Below are 23,181 nucleotides of genomic sequence, written 5' to 3' on the forward strand. Positions count from 1 at the left end.
TATATATTTTAATATTAAATTAATATTTATATTTTACATCAAAAAACATAGTGAAGGAAATAACCACACAAAAAAAGATGTTTCAATTCTAAAAGATGTATAAATTATTATTAAGTTTTCCTAAACTATGTACTAAAATTAAATAGTTATATGTAATTTCTTATTTATTATATTATATTTATTCATTAACATTAATTTATATGTATTACATCTATATATTATTTACAAATGTACATATTAAATTATATACATATTATTTCATAATTAAAAATTACTTTATTCTATGAAAACATATGAGCCATCTATCAGATGACAAGTGCAATTCTAAGCAAAAATTAATGCATTCACAATCCTAATTTACAACTATTTAACATTATTCTCACTCACCTACACCTCTACAACGGCAGGAACTACGACGCATTGCGTCTCTTGTTATATATAGCATTTATAAATATAGAATTTAAATATTTTTCCAATATTATTATTGTTATTGTATTTTGTATTTTATTTTTTTACTACTATAGATGAAGTTATTTTCTTAGATATTATATAAAAATGTTATATTTAATAGATAAGTAGAAATGTAGTTTTATTTTCAAAAGTTAGTAATATTATTACTAGCTTGTATGATAGAAATATTTTGATGTAAATAATATGTGAGGAACAACACATTCAAATTGTGATTTGTAATTTATCATTACATTATTTAGTATTTTCTTATTGAGGATATTAATATAAATTGTTTAAATCAACAAATTTTAAATTTATATATTTGATTATGGGTATTTACACTTCATATGAAAAATATGAAGAATTTTTTACTTAAGTTTTTTTTTGTTTTTTTTTAATTTTTGAAAAGAACCTATCATTTACTATTTTTATATTTCTTTTTCTTTTATTTTAGTTGCCATGTAGACACCTAGTAGTTTGCATTCTATTTTAGCACATGGTGTAGGAGAAACCAACTTGTACATAGTTGTTGTCTCACACCTTGTTGTATGTCAGATCCACCTTTGGGTTCTTATCATGTTATTGTTCTCTTGATAAGTTATCTCTATCAGTCCAAGTTATTGTGCATTATTCAAACACATCTACATTCTATATATTTCAATTTGATTAGGTTCATCCATTATCATTCGATCAAATATTGAATCAATTGTTTGATCATATAATTTTGGAGGGCCACAATTCAAATCCAAAAGTGCAATAGTTATTGGGAGCATCTAGACTAATATTGACCCATTGCACTCACGTGATCGTTTCATGAATTTTGACTACAAATTTGCCTATATTTGATCAGCATCGAGTTCCACATTGATCTGGCACTAAGAAGAACATTGAACGTCGCTAGCGACATACACTAGCCTCTACAACATCGATCAACATAGCAATTTTTGACAAATCTACTTTGATATTTTCCTTAGGAGCACCATTGTTTCCCTGGCCCAAGATCCATTTCTTTGGACATCCAAATTCATAGATCCATTGCATGCAATCTCAACCAAACATTGCATATCTTTGTATCGATCTTCATTCTGAGCAAAAAGCAATCCTTTGACCCAACTTTGGCAATTTGATACTTGTAGAGGTCGTTGATCAAAGACATTAGTTATGATTTCATTGAACAATCTGGCATGCACATAACTTGCCTAGCATTGATCTACAACAATGACTTTACTCAATTGTTTCATCCAACTCATCCGCTCTTTATGCCAAGTTAGCGGTTAATTTTGGTAATTTTTATCAAAGAATGTTGTATTTTCAATAGTTTTTTAATTTTATTTTGTTAAAATTGGTGCCTATTTGAGTGCTATATGACACTTTTTTTTATTTGTTTTGACCACCTTAAAGTCATCAATTTTGAGCTTGTATCTACGTCATCATATGGTGATGTAAAATTTAATGGCCTTTTGAATGTCGAAACTGGGCATTTTTCATTTGTTGTGACTACCATTTAACCATCGTTTTGGTCTTGTAGAAGTGTTGACATCATCACATTTGAAAATATCAAACCACTTACCATATTCAATTTTGATTTGGCAATCCAACTTTTGAAGGTCAAAACTTGGTCATTTGGGCTCCCAATTGGGTGCAATTTTTGGCTAAAATTTTGGATTGTAATGTTTCATCTATGCTAGTTTAGATTTCCTTCTTCTTTAGTTTTACTTATTTCTCATGGTAGAGTTTTTTCATCATACATACATGAACCCACAATAATGGGTTACACTTTTTTGCCTAAACTAACACTGAACTATGAATTTTCAAGAAAACTTTCACTTTCGGATGCAAATTGTCATTTAACGGTTAGGGATTTGAAAATAAAGTAAATTAGAGTCTTTTAGGATTTTTTGTGTAGATTCCAATTTTTTATTTTTTATTTTTTTAAGAAATTTTTTGATTGAATTAGTTTTTCTCCCATGAAAATTGGTATGTTATCAAAAACCTAATTTTTAAAAAGTGGCATTATTTTTGACACATAACCATTTTCTACACTAGAATCAATGTGATTCTTTCGAATTTAGTTTGTTAACATCCATACTAAAACTGTGGAGGTGGTTTGATGTCTTTATCCTTCGTATTTCATATTTTATCAGAGTTTAAAGTTGATCTAACACTAATTTGGACATACATGGCTTTTGACACGTGTAACTTGTTATATATTAACCCAATTTCAAAATTTCTATTTTTTGTTGAAGGAGGACTCGAATATGGAGACTATAGTTATTTTTCAAAAAAAATATTCTCTTAGTTACTATTTTTCCATGAGCATTCAATATATAGGTTTATTTTTTATAATGAACCTCTATTCAATTAATGTAAAAAAATGTATACTTAGAAAATTCAAAATGTATCAAATCCATAGTCATTAGAAAGCTCATTCCGAGTACTTGTGTCATGCAAAATGACATGGCTTCAGTGCTCCATCTGAACCTAGTAATTGAGCTTGGAAGCCATGAAAATAACTGAAAATATTATAGACTTTCTGAAAGCCATCTAGTTTGCTAGTTTCGATAGAAACTAACTTTCTATCGAAAGTTTTTAGATACTTTCAATAGCAACTATTTGTATTTAGTTTCGATTGAAACTATATAGGCCAAATTTTTTGTGCTTAGTTTTGATCGCTATCACAACTATTTAGGACCCATTTTTTTGTTTAATTAGTTTGATTGAAAGTACCTTCAAAAGTAGTTTTGACTGAAACTATATGATTACTTTCTATCGAAAGTTGTAAGGCCAAAATTTTGTCTTTCGTACTTTTGGAGGAATTTCTTCCTCCAAAAAAGTGTGATGTGATGTCAACATCAAAGATGAAGATGAAGATGAATTGCATGCTATCTATTTGAGTCTTCTATATCATAACGTACCTTGCACAAGTATGCTTGTTTTATCTAAGAGCTAATTATTTATCTAATTTGATTTTTGCACACTATGCTTATAAAGCTATAGGTAAATATCTGGGGATTTAATCAATAAATCTCTCAAATAGAAGGGTCTCCAAAAATATTTATAATTTTGGTATACACAAATTACACGCTTGATCATGCTATTTTGCTTGTTCTTATTCAATCTTAAACTAGTTGCCCTCATTTCATCCTTACACGAGAAAATGTAGCTTCTTTCATTTTGTAAAGTTTTTTTTTAACATTATTCTCATGTAAATCATAACAGTAATATATATAAAGTCATAATTAGTAATATGCTTAAATAAGAACCTCTGTAACTATTGATATCTATAAAATCTATTATATATTTGAAGATAAGGTAATCTTATTATTTGATGTATAAGGGTTTTGAAGATGACACATAATTCAAGAAGAATCATATATTCATATATTAGGTTGATTATTTCACTAACATTTTTGTTAGGTTAAGTAATATCTCTAAAATTACAATATCAATATATAATTGTAGGTATGCCTCAAATCTTTAAACTAGTTACGTTTTCTAATTAATGCTCCTACTCTCCCCACACCCACTGGGTGTTCCCTAATTTAATAATTAAAATATATTTGATAAATATTTTAAATTTATTGAAATTACAATTCAAATTAGAATTATTTATAGAACTAGAAAGATTTAAGAATTACAATTAATAATTATTTATATAATTATAATTAAAATAAGAATTATTTATTAAATTTAATTTGTTTATCAGTAAAAGGCCGGAGCCATATAAATTTTATTAATATAGAAAAATTTACAAAGTCTTCATTCAAACAGGCGTTGGTAGGAAAGAACAAAGAAGAAAACCTCTAGTCTAGTTTGGGACATTAGTCTTATACAAATTACAAAAGTAAAGGGGGCAATACCCTAGTGGTACATTTCTTAGCACCTAACATCATATTTTCTTTTAGTTTTAAAGGATTATATACTTATGCCTCTTTTGTACTTGGGATCTTAGGAGGACATTCCTTCCTTTACATGCTTATTTCGATTTAGATGTATCAAATGTGTCATGATCTAATTTCAAATAGCTTAAAGCCTTTTTTGGCTTAAAGTAACAAGTGTTAGAAGTTTTCCTGTTAAGTTTGAAAATCTCCCTTGGAACTTTGCATCTCATGAAACCTTCAAGTTCATTTGGAATTGTTAGTCTAAAAATCAATATTCCATCTCTAGATTGTGATACTTTACAAATAATAAGGTAATGGGTTTAGGTTATAAAACAAGAGATTTCCCTTTTAATGCTTAGAAATACATTTTCATTTATATTTTACCTGATTGGGCCATTTAAAATCTACAATGTTGCAATAATTTAAGAAGAGTATTAACATGTTAGGGCTTAGTGCTTTGTTTGCTAGGTTAGAGATAGGCTTAAGGTATACAACTTGTTTCCTTTTGTTTTGAGGATTTAATTTTAGTTTTATATATTACTTATGCATGTTATTGTTATTTAAAATCAAAAGGAAATGATAAAAGTTGATAAAATGCCATGTAGAGGAGATGAGAGTACTTTGATAACCTTTTACTATCCTAAATTTGTATTTTATGTCGTCTGTCTAATCATTATAAGAACCTTATAGAGCTTATCTTGTTGTTTTGAGAACAAATGTTTAGGGGTGAATTTTGATTAATTGTTAGTTATGCATTTAAAGTCAGAAGAGGACAAGGGAGTGTGATTGTTTATGGTTTGTGATCTAGGGTCAAGTTACACAGAATAACAATCTACAATAGTCAATCTAGTGATTTGTGTGACTAAGATTTGTTAATCACTTCCTTAAGTCGTGATATGTAGATTGTCACTAATAGCGTGGAAGGGTTGGTGATTAATTTAGTCTAGGGGTGTTTAGGCAATGGTAGGAGTCCATCCATTAGTAGTTGGTTTGAATGTATTAAAGAAATATCAACCAACCAACGATTTGTCAAAAAACTTTGTTATATTCAACCTTAATCTCTCTATGTTCTTGAGCTTTTTTTTAAAGTGTTTGTACTATTGATCAAAGAAAGAATTCTTCTTAACTTAACATTGAGTGTATTTATTAGTTGTTGTCTTGTGTTGCTTATTTCTTAGAAAGAAGATGTATGAATTTGATACCACACCATGATAACTGAAAGAGAAACTACAGTGAACAAAGTATAAACAAGCACAAAGAAATTAGGTCAATATTTTTTTTAAAGTATGTCTTTGTATATTTAATCATTATGACTTACATTGATCCTTATAGGTTGAAGAGTCTAGTTTGTCACATTGATACTAATTACATACATTAAGCCAGAGGGATCATCATTGCCTATATAATCAAAGTAATAGGAGAGTAAGATACTAAGATTGTAGGGAACAAACTTTATAGAGAAAGCGTTGAGCCAAAAGAAGAGACTAATTACTCCAAAATCCTCAAATTGTAGAGGCTACCTATTGAAGATTATTAACAAAGGGGAGAGATTGAGAGGGACCAAGATCCACGTAAGCCAACTAAACCAAAAGGGATCAAAATTTAGGGAACCTTATCTACAAATCTTGTTGATGTGTCCTAAATTCTCTCAAAAAATGACTTGATACGAACACAATTATAGTGAATCCAAATAATACAGGATGATCAGTTCTCGAGAATACCATGATGTATTCCTTTGTCTTCACTTCGTCAATGTCTAGCTGACCTACAAGGTGTATCAAAGCTCCTTTTCTCTTGCTATATTTATTCAAGTCGGGTAGCACAAACTCCATATTGTTCAAGTTGTTGTAGTCCACTGTAGGCGAGGGGTGTTGCCCAAATTCCTACATGTAATTAAAGAACTAGTCATTGTTTCTTGTTTGAATAATGTCTCTCTGTCTTAGAAGAAAATGTATACTCACATTAATTTTGGGCTAGTATACATTAAACTAGGTTGGGTCTCTAATGTGGAGGATAAGCCTTCTATTAATTCTAGTGTGGAGGAGACTTAGGGGTGGATGCACCATGGATACCTCAGGATAAGGAATTTCCTTACAAAAAGTTATACTCAGGACAATGTGGTTGGGACCTTCTAACCAAGTGTCCTCAAAGAAATTGTTGTAGAGGTGATTGATGTTGCCATGACTAACATTAGCTTTTTCCAAACACGTAATAAAGGAGCCAATTATTTCACTATTGGTTCTCCAAGTATAGTCATAACTAAAAACTTTCTCTCCAATTGCCCTAATAACTGCAAGCCTAAACATATCATCTATAGCACTAAGCATCCTATTCCAATGTTCAAGTTTGACAAATCCAATAAAGGTCATGGTGTGGTATTCAAAAGCATGAAAAAGGACAACTATTATTTTTATAATGACAAACTAGGGGACGCCACCTAACCTAGTGATCAAGACACTTAAAATGACAACAAAGAAATATCCAATGAAGTACGTGAAAAGGAATAAGAAACTTATAGAGGATTGACAAGAGATGCTTGAAGCTTCTAGATTATTCCCAAAGCCACCCAAAGGTTCTTGACTCAACTAGAGGATTCTCCAAGCAAAAGAATGTATGATGAAAAGAGGTGGAGAGGGCTATCCCAATCTCAATTTTTACAAACAAGTTTGAACCAATTGTTAGATTAGAAGGGACAATCCTATATCAATTAGCTCATTCACGAGTAATGATGTTAGCTAAGTTGTTTAGGCTTGATGACAAAAATAAGTGATAGGATGAGCTTCTATAATGAGGGGGTCAAGCTAGTGGGTAGTTTATACAAAATAAGATGAGAAAAATATAAGCCAATCAAATTAATATTTAAATTATTGATACAAGTATTACTGTGTAGGAATATTTTAGGTTTTCCTTTGACTAAGTCAGAGATTAGACGATTTTTAGAAAGGAACTGATGTTTTGATGGTCTAAAAGTTATAATCAAAGGTTAGGGTCTTTTGAGACATAGTGTGAGGGTCAATGGTGCTAAGGAATAGGATGGGGGGAGACAAGATAATAAGGAAGCTACGATAATTGCAGTGTTAGAATGTAAATATTTCAAATGTCCTAAGTTTAATAAGTGTGGGAAGTGTGGAAAGGTGGTCCAATATTTGAAGATTTAATATTTTGCAATTCTTCCTTCTCCTTGTCTAGTTTGTAATGCTAAAAAACAAACTTGATTACTAGGTGTCTTTCTCTGTTTTCTTATATTGGTGTTAGTATTTGCATTAGGGGTCATTATAAATTTTAATATCTTCACCATCTACTCATTTATTTTCTAAATGGTTTAATTCCCTGTTTCCCTCATGGTAAATGTGTTGAATCCTGATTTCTTCAAACTTTTCTATGATTATTAGTACATCCTCAAGCTTGGAGTTAAGTTTCTAGTTAGGAGTATTTCTTCTTCTTATTGCATTTAGCATTATCTAGGAATCTCCTTCAATAATTACTCTTTTGATGCCTAATTCTAAACTTAGGTTAAGTCCTTCCATTAGTACTCCCAGTTCATCTATATTATTTGAAGTTACTCCTAAAGATTTAGCTCATTTGGTCATCCAATTTCCTTCATCCGAGTGGATAATGCACCCAATTCCTATCTTGCCAGGATTGCCTCTAGATGCTCCATCAAAATTTATCTTTGCCCACCCTGATGGAGGTGGTTCCCATTTTTAGTCTATTTTGGCATGTTTATTTGATTTGTGATAGATTAAAGGTGGGTTTATCAAGTGGTTCCAATTTTTCTTCATCTATGTGTCCCAATCTATGAATATTCTTTCTTCTTTAATTGTATTTCTTAGATTGTTATTCATTACTTTTGTGATATCAACTTCTATTTTGTTGGTTAAAGAAGTAAGTGTCATTTTTTCATCCTTGAATGTTCTCATGTTTCTTTGTTTCCATATTTCCCACATAAGAATGAATGGGGATATTTTCCAAAGCTTTCTATAAATATTGCATTGTCCATTTTTGGGCCAATTATTGAGGTGGACCCATAAATTTTCTAGAAGAGATGAGGACTAGTTGAGCTTCTTGCATAACCATTGCTAGAAAGACATGGAAATATGACATTAGAACAACAAGTGTTCAGTTGTCTCATATTCTCTTTTGCAAAGAGGGTATCTTGAAGGACCTTTGAAGCCTAGTTTGAATTGATATGTTGTTAGGATTATTTTTTAGTTGCCACCGATAGGAATATTCCTACCTTAGAGAGGCATAAATTGCCCCAGCATAGGTTTAGAGGGATGTTTATGTTGTCCCATCTTTCTAAATTGATTAATAATTCATATCCCCTTTTCACAAAGTATTTCATGTTGTTTGAGGCTCCCTAGATTAATATGTCCTTCCTTTCTTTGTAGTTTTCTTTTCTTTCACTTGTGAATTATTTGAATGAATTTTTTTCCTCCTTGGATAATGTTGGTTAATAGTTTGTCTTCCTTGGATTTAGTTTATACCTTGACTCTTAATGTGACTAGTGTGGTTGAAAACAAAAGAGTTCACGACAAAATGGGTCAAAGTAGTAATCTATCAGAGACCCCTAAATTGAAAGGTACAGGTCCCTTTTAGTGCAAAGATTTGCAAAGAATTTATTTTGAATAAATCAACTAATTTTGGGGGTATGCTCTTAACTGAAGAGCAGGAGAGGTATAACCAAATTGCCCAACATTTCAAGCAATCTAAGTCAATTTCATATTATGACTCATAACCTCCACAGACATGAATGTATATAAGTCACTGTTAAGTGTTAGATTGTGGTGACTGATCAGGAAAGTACTATACATACTTCATAAATTCTTTGGGGATACATACTTCATAAATTCTTTGGGGTTAAAAAAAAAAATTGGGCCCTATTTTATCAAGATTTTGGGCTGACATGTAATTATTAATTATAACCCTAAAGTAGTTAAAATACTTGTATAAAAGGGATTAGGGTTAGGGATTATTTCATAAGGTGTGATGCGAAATTGGTTCTTACAGCGGTATTGAGCTGTAAGGGATTACAGATTGTAATCAGGTTGTAATCACTAGATCATAAAAATATTGGACTTGTTGTTTGGTGGACGTAGCCTAGGGATTAGGTGAACCACATTAAATCTTGGTGCCTTGTGTTCTTTTTTGTGTGATCTATTATTTTCTGTTATTGGTTATATTTGCATGTAATTATTATTTATGTCTATGGTTTAATCCTAACAAGTGGTATCAGAGCCCAGTTGTTTTTCAATTATCCTCTGCAAGAAAGTTTCATGGTTGAGTGGGAGTCTCACGGTTGAGTGGGAGCAATGGCAGATGAGGGTAAGCTGAGGGTTGATAGGTTTAATGGGCAGGACTTCTAGTTATGGAAGATGCAAATGGAAGACTATCTGTATCAAAAGGATTTATGGAAGCTGTTGGAAGGCAAAGCCAAGAATCAAGGATCTATGTCAAATGATGAATGGGATCTTTTGGACAGAAAGGCACTTGGAAGCATTTGATTATGTTTGGCACCATCGATGGCATTTAATATTACAAAAGCAAAGACGACAGAAGAATTGTTGAAAACCCTAGCGACACTAAATGAAAAGCCCTTCCCTTCAAACAAGGTATTTCTCATGAAGCATTTATTTAATATGAAAATGGCAGAAGGTGGATCTATTACAAATCATTTAAATAAGTTTAATACTATTACTAGTCAGTTATCTTCTGTGGGTATCAATTTTGAAGAAGAAATTAGGGCTCTCTTGATTTTGTGTTCTTTGCCTGAAAGCTGGAATGGCTTGGTAATGGCTATGAGTAATTATGTTCCTAGAGCTAGTACCCTAAAATATGATGATGTGATTGGTGTTATTTTGAGTGAGGAAACTCATAGGAAAACCTCAGATGGATCTACATTAGGAAGTGCTTTGAATGCACAAACCAAGGGCAAAACGACTGAGAGAGGAAGTAATTATGGAAATCATGGGAAATTAAGAGGAAAGTCAAAGGGGAGGAGGTCTCAATCGAGAGGACTAAACGACTGCTAGTACTATGGGAAACTAGGGCACAAAAAGAAAGATTGCTGGAATCAAAAGAAAAATGAAGGAGATAAATCAGATGGAGACAAGGAGGCAAATGTGGTAAGTAACAAATCCGAAGAGGATGCTTTGCTTCTGTCTTTAGAAAGTGTTGATGATTCATGGGTTTTAGATTTTGGTGCTTCATTTCATGCTACACCTTATAGAGGTTATTTCATTGATTATGTCCAAGGGGATTTTGGGCTTGTTTATTTGGGGGATAATGAACCCTATCAAATATTGGAAAGGGAAAAATTAAGATTAAGTTGTAGAATGAGAATCATTGACTACTACATGAGGTAAGACATGTTCCAAGGCTAAGTAAGAATTTAATTTCAGCAGGGCAACTCAGTGATGAGGGTTGTGTAGTTACTTTTAATGATAAAAATTGGAAGGTTTCAAAAGGTTCCCTTGTAGTAGCAAAAGGTGTGAAAGTAGGCACCTTATATCTTTGTATAGGTCATATTGTTCCTTCTACTCTAATTGTTTCAGAGAAAAATGAATGTTCAGGAATAACTGCTGTAGTTGAGTAGGGAGAACAAATAGCTGATGTAGATTCTGATACAGCACTGTTACACAATAGACTTGGGCACATGAGTGAGAAAGGTATGAAAGTACTTCATTCAAAGAAAGTCTTACTAGGTCTAAAATGTGTTAATATGAATTTTTGTGAAAGTTGTGTATATGGAAAACAAAAGAGAGTGAGTTTTGCAAAGACTGGGAAGGAAAATAAAAGGGAGAAATTAGAGCTTGTGCGTACCGATGTATGGGGACCGGCTCAGGTATCTTCCCTTGGTGGCTCTCATTACTATTTTACATTTATTGATGATGCAACAAGAAAAGTATGGATTTATTTCCTTAGATAGAAATCTAATGTGTTTCAAACTTTTAAGAAATGGAAATGCTTGGTTGAAAATGAGACTGGTAAACAATTAAAATGTCTCAGATCTAATAATGGTGGTGAGTATTGTAGTCATGAATTTGAAGATTATTGCTCCACTAATGGTATTCGTAGACAAAAAACTATTCCAAGGACTCCACAGGAAAATGGAGTGGTTGAACGCATGAATAGGACTGTAATGGAACATGCAAGGAGCATGAGGTTGCATGTTGGGTTGCCCTTACACATGTGAGTAGAGGCTATCAATACTACTGTATATTTGATTAATAGAGGTCCCTCTACTCTTTTGGGTTGTGGTATTCCAGAGGAGGCATGGACTGGTAAGAAGGTGAGTTATTCTTTTCTCAAAACCTTTGGTTGTGAAGCATTTGCTTACATAGATTCTAAAAATAGAACCAAGCTAGAAGCTAAGTCAAAGAAATGTGTATTTGTTAGATATGGCATTAATGAGTTTGGTTATAGGCTTTTGGATTTTGAAAATCATAAAATTGTAAGAAGCAGGGATGTCATATTCAATGAGAAAGTGTTGTACAATTATCTCTTGTAGCAACATGAGAAGAAAGAAGATGATTATGTAGTGTTGGATGATACTCCAAAAGTTGATATTCTAGCCATTCCTCATCATGTGCACCAACCGCAACAAAAAATACCACACACACCAGTGAATGTTAGATGGTCAACAAGGCAAATTAGACCTCCACAAATATTTTCTCCCTCTTTGTATTCTATTTTACTTACTAATGTTGGTGAACCTAAAAGTTATGATGAAGCTATCGAGGTGGATACTAAGATTCAGTGGGAGTTTGTAGAGCATGTAGCTGCTACAGAGGTAGCCAAGGAGATTATATGGCTTCAGTTCTTCTTGCAAGAATTGGGACATCCTCAAAAGGAAACTTATTTGTTCACAGATAGTCAGAGTGCCATTCATCCTACAAAGAATTCAGCTCTACATTCAAAGACCAAACACATGTAGTTGTGGTACCATTTCATTCAGTCAATTTTGGAGGATGGACAGTTAAAGTTGGAGAAGATACATACCAATGACAATCCAGTAGATATGTTGACAAAGGTAGTAACAAGGGAGAAGTTGAACTCCTCTTCAACTTTGGTTGGTCTTCTAGACTGAATATGAATAAAAGAACAATAGAGTCTAGGGTGGTTTGATCTAGTGGGAGCCCCATGTGATAGCGGTATTGCTATAGGATCAGTCTCCAAGTGGGAGATTGTTAGATTGTGGTGACTAATCAGGAAAGTACTGTACATACTTCATAAATTCTTTGGGAAAAAAAATTTTGGGCCCTATTTTATCAAGATTTTGGGCTGACATGTAATTATTAATTATAACCCTAAAGTGGTTAAAATACTTGTATAAAAGGGCTTAGGGTTAGGAATTGTTTCATAAGGTGTGATGCGAAATTGGTTCTTGCGACAGTATTGAGCTGTAAGGGATTACAGATTGTAATCAGGTTGTAATCACTAGATCATAAAAATATTGGACTTGTTATTTAATGGATGTAGCCCAGGGATTGGGTGAACCGCATTAAATCTTGGTGCCTTGTGTTCTTTTTTGTGTGATCTATTATTTTTTATTATTGGTTATATTTGCATGTCATTTTTATTTATGTCTGTGGGTTAATCCTAACATTAAGCTCATCTAACACCCAAAATGCAATCTATTATATCTTTTGAATGCAAGATACAACAATGCACGACTGTCTGCCAATGCACACTACATAAGAAAAGAAAGTATGGCCAACTTGACAATACCCAAACTGCCCAAATGATTGAGATTTGACAATAACTAGATTGCTTCCTACTCAGTCCCTTTCATTAACCAAATCCACAACTTCTCACACAATGATGAAATACATATGAACTAACTTACATAGAATAGAGGAATTAAGATAATATTATCAATGAAAAAAGTAAAGCTAACAAACACTGAAAAAGAAAGAAACAAAACCCAATTTATTTGCAATCTCACAACTTTCATTAACAACACATTTCATTCCAAGCACCATACAAATATTAAATGAACATCAAGCTCAAAATGTAGATGCAGAGTCCCATACAGTAGTCCCAACTACAGGGGTTTTACCACATAATAATTTTGTCAATCTTATTTACTCTTCAAAAAGTTACATTTATAGGTCTTCTTAGAAATGGCCAGTTACATTTGATGATTACATTGCAAAGCATCTCTAAACAGATGAATGCTAAAAATAGGATTGACTGAGTTATCATCCATTATAAAGTCTAAACCTATGAAGAGAATGCCAAATATGGCTACAATATTATAAAAAAGAGAGGGTGGGGGTACTTGTCACATTACAGAGAGGATACATGTAACATTTTTGACAAAGCACTAGTTCTTCTTTGGAGTTATGTATTTATTTTTGTAGGCCTTTATTACTTCAATTACATTCTTCAACTCTACGATACTTGGGATAAGGATGTTGTCAGCTCTGACCATCCAATAGTCATTCATTTCTGTTAGTTCTTCCACTCTAGAAAGCTTTGTTTGAAGCTTCTTTATTGCACACTTTAGGATGCAGTCCACTACTGTGAGTTATAGAAGCTTTGCCACTTGGAATTTTGTTGGATTACAAGTTTCTTTAATGAATTCCAAAAAGTTAGTCTTCATTCTCTCAATGTCCACCAATTGGTGGTTATTGGTGACATAAGAGTCAATATGCAAAACCTTTAAATATTAAAATATCTTATCCATTTCCTTTTTCACTAAATCATAGACACACTCCAATTCATTTTTAGGCTTTACTGAACTCTCATATTTGAATCCCAAAGATTACTTCCAATGAAGCAATGGCTTTTGGCTAGATTTAAGTATCTCATGATTCACAACCACATTCGTCTTCGTGTAAATCACCTCTTGTAACAAAGCCAATTGCTCTATTATGCTTTCTAATTCCTTCTTCATTGAGTCTTGGTGCTTTGATACTACTTCTCTCAATCTATCTATGTCTCACAATAGATTTCCAAAGTTCTCAATGAGGGTAGGACCTTGGGCCTTGAGTTCATCTATCCAACAATGACCAATTTAATGAATTTGCCTCTCTTTTTGTAGCTTAAGCAATAAGTTCGTGTTCTCCTCTGCACTTCGATCAAATGCACTTGAAGGTGTGTTTCCAAGTTTAGCTCTAATCCATAAATTCTCTATTTGAGGCCTTCAATACCTCTTTCTCAGACCTTAACTCCTCTAGCTTATCTTCTATCTTTGTATTAGTTGATTTCTAGATGTTGACCATAGAGTCATGCACTAGAGTTCTCATGTCAATAGTTTTGATTTGAAAATCAATAGGAGTTAATTCATGAAACTTTCCCTCCTTTAGGGGTTCTACAATCTTAATAAGCAAGTGTCTAGAAATTGAGTCTATTGCTAACATTGCAATGGTCTTCTGCCTCTTTGCTTTCTTTGATATGGGCTGAGGCTGAGTTGCTTGCATGATGAGGTCTTTAGATGGAGCACCTTCCTCACATCTTCTCTTATTTCTATCAATGGTATCTTCCAACCAAGAGTTAGTTGAAAGGACATTGAGTGTTGACTATAGGGTTGTAGGATCAAAGAGCTTCCTCGCCATTGGGGGTGTCACCTTGCTCCTGCTAGAAAATGGAAAGGCAATTGCTTTAGTAATTGAAAGGGATATATTTTAACCTTATTGAGATGTATCTTGCTCCTATCCATCTAGAGGATTTTTGTCACCATCTAGGTTGATGACTAGTACAGAGGAGAAGTCCTTCACTAATGATTTCTCCTTATCTTTATCTTTATCTTTCTCTACCTCTTTATCAATGACAGGACCATTAGGTAGAATTGACACTATAGGAGTGTCTTTTATTTGTTCATAAGTAGAGAGTCTCATATAAGAACCATCATCTACAATATCACTAACATCAATTTTATCATTATATAACTTGATTTCATCAAGAGTTAGCCTAGACCAGTACCTCTCTCTGGTTCAGTACTCATTATAACATCTGGCCCAAAAGTCTTCAATATCCAAAACATGCCTATAAGCATATCCTAGCTTTAGATGATATTTAAAAAAGCTAACGAGATCATATTGGGGCCTTATAACTTCACAGTCGATCAATTTAACCTTGTTCTCAAAGGATTTCACCAAATTTTGGGTATCAAACCTAGAGGCACAAGAATAAGGTCTATCACAATTGGGAAAAGGATGCCATCTATCTTCTTTACATTAGAACATAAGGTATTCACATCTAGAATCTACCTACAAAATTCAACAAGTACAACTTTATCTTCAAGATACCCGAGGAGTCCTTTCGAAAAACCATCAAATGCACCAATCCTCAGGTATAAAAATGATGGAAATTGAATAAAATAGCATTCGAACTAGCTCATTGCTAATATAGCTTTAGGTGAAAATCTTTGCTTAGGGCACCCTTGCAACTCTCGGCATATAATATTGTGAAGGCATCATTCATCTTTATGTATTCTTTAAATCTCTTTTCCAATTGTAGAGGAGGATAAAATTCATATACCTTATTGTTCTCATCATAGTCTTCAATGTTGGGAAGGCTGGGCCATAGATGATACTTGGCTAAAGCATATATTAGGTATGATGACATGTAAAATTGCTTGAATGCTTTCACATAATTTAGCCAGGAGGCTAGCCCTTCACATATGATTTGGGCCCAATCAACTTGTAGTTCATCAACATAAATGGCCTGAACTACATAGAAGTGATACTCAATAAAATCCAAGATCTACTCCTTACCTTTCAATCTCAGCAGCAATGCCAAGATGTCCACAATTTCTATTTTTAAACTGGTTCCAAAAGGGTCCTTGGCATTTTACTCTTTTTGGAATGAGGAGTCTAGAAAAAAGTTCTCTACATGTCCTCTCTTCTTAGAGGCTTCTTTTTCATTAAACATTGATGCAGAAGAAGAAAATTCAATGTCATAATATTGCTCCTTCGCTAGAATTTTGAATGCAGACTACATCAATTCTGTGTTCATTGAAAGCAAAATAGATTGGTCGGGGAACAAGATTTGCTTGGTTTTTGGGTTATACCTTTCAATGCCTTCCTTCACCAATTCTGGCGCATGCATAACCATGGGAAAACTAGCAGCTTTGACTAAACCACTTTCTTTCGACTTTTGTGTGATTAGATGGAGAGGTTGGATGTTTAATCCTTTGTGCAAATTACCGATGTCAAAAAAAGTGAGAGAACTATCAAAAAAATTATTTACCTCACTCTTTGATCCAATCAAATGATCAGATGCAGTAGCTCTAACTACCATTAGCTTATAACTTCACATAGAGAAAGTAATTGTTTCAACAAAATAGTCGTTACAAAATGAGGGACCTTGGTTTAAAAAAACTTTGTATATAGATTCATAAATTGGATCATTGGCCCCACACGAACAAAGTAACTCATAATTAACAACCACAACAGTTAAATTTGTAATAAATTAGGAAAATCAATGGCTACTTAAGATATATTCCACCCATATGATAGCTCATAAATCCAACCATAAAATTCATTTTAATCTCCTATAGTAGAGAGATTATTTCCTTTTTGGATGCTTTGACTTAAGTTCACTGAGAACTACCCTCTTTACTTGAGAATCCAGAGCAAAGGCTTATACTTTAATCCATTAAGTGCATAGAAAGAATAATTACCTTGCTTTTCCATAGACTTACCTTTGCCTTTTATTTCCTTTGATTTGGGGATGCAATATGCGAACTACTCTTTTCATGCCTTGAGTGCTTTACCTTTTTCTTTTCCGCACAAGGCTTTTTCTCTTGATTTATCAACTTAGCTTGGAGAATCTATGGAAATAATTCTCCACCTTGAGCATGTGAACACTTTATTTCCTTTATATCGGGCTCTTCTTTGCAACTAATTCCATTAGAAGCATCTTTTTGGCATCTCTACATAATATCCTTATATTTAACTTTAGAATTGTTTTACCTTCCTTGTCCTCTAGAAAAGAAGCTTTGAATGTTTTCATTAGATGGAAAAGCACCATTTAGACCTTTGCTTTCTAAAGAGAGAAACACTTAGAAACATTTCATTTTCTTTGGCCACTTTTTCTTATATATCCTCGAGATGAATCACTAACCGTGGATTCATCATTTAGCAATGCATATCAAGGACCCAAATTAACTTCTTTATAACACCATGCCTGGGTCCACTGGACATGTTGAGTCTTCTTAATGGAGCATGAATTCTCTTACTGTATCCTCGTGGCTATTCATTTTTAAATTACAACCTTTGATCTGAAATAGCATCAATGATCAATATATGGTCTTAATCTTTGGAAATACACTAGAAGATGTTCTCTTCCAGAGGGTGAGTAACTGAAAACATGAAGTTTTGTTTCTCTACATAAAAATAAACTTTGACTTTGAATCTTTAATCTAAGAGTTTTTTAGCTTTATATCTTTGCTTCTCTTGGTCTTTTCACCATGAATCGACTGGATACACACATGTGGATGCCAGTGTTCCTCATTTTTTAGGATCTCACTTGATGAAGTTTTCCCAAGATGGAAAAGAAGAAGAAAGGTTTAGAATTCAGAGAAAACACTTGCTTGAGGAAGGAACTGAACTATAGAACCAAAGTACGACTTTCTTCTCACCACTCAACTACTCAACCCTCCCAATCCTAGATCACCTAATTCCTTAATGCAATAAAATGACAAGAATTCTGCATGGAGGAATAAGGGGGAAGTGGAGCAGGGAAAACCCATAAAGAACACAAAAGGGAAACCTTCAGATGTTTGATGAGATCCACCTAGGGGATATCTAGACAAGAAATTGAACATAATTTCATTGACCACTCTTCAAGCTAGAAGCTTAAAAGGGTTAGACTAAAAGTCTAGCAACAACTGGCTCTGACTAAGGACTTAGGCATACAAATGCCTTAAGAAGGGACCTAGCATTCATATACTTTTAATTGTGAGATTGATATAACTTTAGGTCCTGGCCATTGTAGAAAAATGGTAGAACCTCTCTAATGGGATAGGCCAAAATAAAATAATTCTTCTAATTTACTTGCAAAGTTTTGAAAGGGCCTTTTCAAAGAGAGTCAAACTTATGGTGCATACCTTTGGGTTCATGTCTCTTATCCCACAACAATACCATATTGTCTTTCATCAACCTTCTTGGTCTTTCTTTCATATCAAAGAAGCTCTTCACATACTTTTAATGTCCTGTGATATGGTCAACCAAATTCTCATGCTCCTCTTATAACTTGGTTAGGTACATTATTTGTTTTTCCAGACCATTCTAAAATATTGGATCCTTAATTACTTATTGCAGTTTGTAGACAAATAGCTCCAATGGAAGAGGGAGGCTAGCCTCAACTTCATATACTAGCTCAAATGGGGAAATACCAATGGCCTTTCAAGTGTCACCTTATCTACCCAAAGAGCTTCATGTGGCTTCTTGTGCCAATTCTTCTGATTATTAGAGATAAGATTTGTCATAATGTTGACCAAATTTTTGTTGCTTGATTCTACTTAGCCATTTCCTTGTGGGAAATGGTTGAAAGAATGGCTCTGACAAATACTATTTTCAAAGAAAAATTCCACAATCTCCATTGAAGAAAATTATATAGCATTGTCCATGACTAGCTTCAATGGGACACAAAATCTCACAAGGATGTTCTCCTTAATAAATTCACAGACAACTTTAGAGGTGGTTCTCTTGGTAGGCTTTTCTTCCACCCACTTAGTAAAGTATTTTGTAGTAGTTATAATGTATAAATGACCAATAGAGGAAGAGGGATTGATTGGACCAATAAAACCAATTCCCTACTGTTGAAAGGGGCCTTCTATTACTACTAGCTTCAAAGCTAAGGCAACCAACTGAGGGTAAGTGATTATAGATTGTAATTAGGTTGTAATCACTGGATCATAAAAATATTGGACTTGTTGTTTGGTGGACATAGCCCAGGGATTGGGTGAACTATGTTAAATCTTGGTGCCTTGAGTTCTTTTCTGTGTGATCTATTATTTTTTTGTTATTGGTTATATTTGCATGTAATTGTTATTTTTGTCCATGGTTTAATCCTAATAAGTGGTATCAGAGCCTAGTTGTTTTTCAGTTATCCTCTATATGAAAGTTTCACAGTTGAGTGGGAGTCTCATAGTTGAGTGGGAGCAATGGCAGATGAGGGTAAGCTGAGGGTTGATAGGTTTAATGGGCAAAACTTCCAATTATGGAAGATGCAAATGAAAGACTATCTGTATCAAAAGGATTTATGGAAGCCGTTGGAGGCAAAGCCAAGAATTAGGGATTTATGTCAAATGATGAATGGGATCTTTTGGACAGAAAGGCACTTGGAAGCATTCAATTATGCCTAGCACTGTCGGTGGCATTTAATATTACATTGATGAAAACCCTAGCGACACTATATGAAAAGCCCTCCACTTCAAACCAGGTATTTCTCATGAAGCATTTATTTAATATGAAAATAGCAGAAGGTGGATCTGTTACAGATCATTTAAATAAGTTTAATACTATTACTAGTCAGTTATCTTCTATGGGTATCAATTTTGAAGAAGAAATTATGGCTCTCTTTATTTTGTGTTCTTTGCCTGAAAGCTAGAATGGCTTGGTAATGGCTGTGAGTAATTATGTTCTTGGATCTAGTACCCTAAAATATGATGATGTGATCAGTGTTATTTTGAGTGAGAAAACTCGTAGGAAAACCTCAAGTGGATATACATCAGGAAGTGCTTTTAATGCACAAAGCAGGGGCAGAATGACTGAGAGAGGAAGTAATTATGGAAATCATGAGAAATCAAAAGGAAAGTCAAAGGGGAGGAGGTCTCAATCAAGAGGACTGAATGATTGTTGGTACTATGGGAAACCAAGGCACAAAAGAAAGATGCTTCTCTTTTGTCTTTAGAAAGTGTTGATGATTCATGGGTTTTAGATTCTAGTGCTTCATTTCATGATACACCTCGTAGAGGTTATTTCATTGATTATGTCCAAGGAGATTTTGGGCTTGTTTATTTAGGGGATAATGAACCCTGTTAGATTGTTAGATTCTATGAATGTTGTTTGTATGGAAAACAAAAGAGAGTGAGTTTTGCAAAGACTAGGAAGGAAAATAAAAGGGAGAAATTAGAGCTTGTGCACACCTATGTATGGGGACTAGCTCAGGTATCTTCCCTTGGTGGCTTTCACTACTATGTTACATTTATTGATGACGCAACTAGAAAAGTATGGGTTTATTTCCTTAGACAAAAATTTGATATACTTTTAACTTTTAAGAAATGGAAATGCTTGGTTGAAAATGAGACTGGTAAAAAATTAAAATATCTCATATCTGATAATGGTGGTGAGTATTTCAGTCATGAATTTGAAGATTATTGCTCTACTAATGGTATTCGTAGACATAAAACTGTTCCAAGGACTCAATGGGAAAATGGAGTAGCTGAACGCATGAATAGGACTATAATGGAACGTGCAAGGAGCATGAGGTTGCATGCTAGGTTGCCCTTACACATGTGGGTGGAGGCTATCAATACTATTGTATATTTGATTAATAGAGGTCCCTCTAATCCTTTGGGTTGTGGTATTCTAGAGGAGGCATGGACTGGTAAGAAGGTGAGTTATTCTTTTCTCAAAGCCTTCGGTTGTGAAGCATTTGCTCACATAGATTCTGAAAATAGAACCAAGCTAGAAGCTAAGTCAAAGAAATGTGTATTTGTTGGATATGGCATTAATGAGTTTGGTTACAGGCTTTGGGATTTTGAAAATAATAAAATTCTAAGAAGCAGGGATGTCATATTCAATGAGAAAGTGTTGTACAAAGATCTGTTGCAACAACATGAGAAGAAAGAAGATGATTATGTAGTGCTAGATGATACTCCAAAAGCTGATGTTCTAGCTATTCCTCATGATGTGCAACAACTGCAACAATAAATACCACACACACCAATGAATGTTAGATAGTCAACATGACAAATTAGACCTCCACAAATATTTTCTCCTTCTTTGTATTCTATTTTACTTACTAATGCTGGTGAACTTGAAAATTATGATGAAGCTATGCAAGTGGATATTAAGATTCAGTGGGAGTCTGCAATGAAAGATGAAATGGACTCTTTGCTAAAGAATAAGACATGGGATTTGCAAGTTGCCTGCAGGTAAAAAGACTTTACAACATAAGTGGGTTTACAAGTTAAAAGAAGAGGATGGAGGTAAGAAAAGATTTAAAGCTAGGTTAGTTGTAAAAGGATTTGCACAAAAAAAAGGGATTGATTTTGATGAGATATTTTCTCTTGTTAAAATGACTTCTATCCATATTGTTTTAAGTCTAGTGGCTAGTGAAGATTTGCATTTAGAGAAACCTGATGTTAAAATAGCCTTCCTTCATGGTGATTTAGATGAAGAGATATATATGGCTTAGCCACAGGGATTTGCGATTAAAGGTAAGGAGAACTTAGTGTGCAAATTGAAGAAAAGTTTATATGGATTGAAGTAAGCACCTTGGCAATGGTATCTGAAATTTGATAGTTTTATGCATAAGCATGGTTACAGTAGGTGTCATTCAGATCATTGTGTTTACTTTAAGAGGTTGGATGATGATAGCTACATTATTTTATGTTTATATGTTGATGATATGCTTGTAATTGGGTCTAACATGGATCACATTAAGGGGCTAAAAAGCCAATTAGCACATGCATTTGCTATGAAGGATTTGGGGGCAGCAAAACAAATCCTTGGTATGAAGATTTGCAGAGATAGGAAAAATAAAACATTAACGCTATCTCAGGTTAATTATGTTGAGAAGATGTTGCAACATTTTTCTATGGAGAATGCTAAAGTTGTCAGCACACCTTTACTTGGTCATTTGAAATTGACTAAGGAGATGTGTCCCAAGACACAAGAACAGGAGGATAAGATGCCCAAGGTACCCTATGCTTCAGCTATAGGAAGCTTGATGTATGCTATGGTATGTACTAGGCCAGATATTGCACATGCAGTGGGAGTTGTTAGCAGGTATATCGGTCATCCAAGAATTGAGCATTGGAATGCAGTCAAATAGATTCTCATATATTTGAGAGGAACATCCAATAAGTTTTTACACTTTAGGGGCTCTACTACTGATTTACAGGGCTATGTTGACTCAAATTTGGTAGGGAATATTGATACTAGGCAGAGTACTACATGTTACATCTTTACTATTGTTGGGGCAGTTGTGAGCTCGGTTTCTAGGTTACAAAAAGTTAATGCTTTATCCACTATAGAGGTAGAGTATGTAGCTGCTATAGAGGCAACCAAGGAGATGATATGGCTTTAGTTCTTCTTGCAAGAATTGGGACATCCTCAGAAGGATAATTATTTGTTTACAGATAGTCAGAGTGCCATTCATCTTGCAAAGAGTCCAGCTCTACATTCAAAGACCAAACACATATAGTTGCGGTACCATTTCATTCGGTCAGTTTTGGAGGATGGATAGTTAAAGCTAGAGAAGATACATACCAATAACAATCTAACAGATATGTTGACAAAGGTAGTAACAAGGGAGAAGCTGAACTCCTCTTCAGCTTTGATTGGTCTTCTAGACTGAATATGAATAAAAGAACAGTAGAGTCTAGGGTGGTTTGATCCAGTGGGAGCCCCATGTGATAGTGGTATTGCTACAGGATCAGTCTCCAAGTGGGAGATTTTTGTTTAGTGTGGAGCTTGATTAGTCCCCAAGTGGGAGATTGTTAGATTGTGGTGACTGATTAGGAAAGTATTGTACATACTTCATAATTCTTTAGGGTTCGGGGCATCACCTCAAAAAAAAAATTGGGCCCTATTTTATCGAGATTTTGGGCCGACATGTTATTATTAATTATAATCATAAAGCGGTTAAAATACTTGTATAAAAGGGC

This window comes from Cupressus sempervirens, chromosome 3 (genome assembly GCF_028749045.1).
Source record: "Cupressus sempervirens isolate cs-2001-9-10 chromosome 3, ASM2874904v1, whole genome shotgun sequence".
NCBI lineage: Eukaryota > Viridiplantae > Streptophyta > Pinopsida > Cupressales > Cupressaceae > Cupressus > Cupressus sempervirens.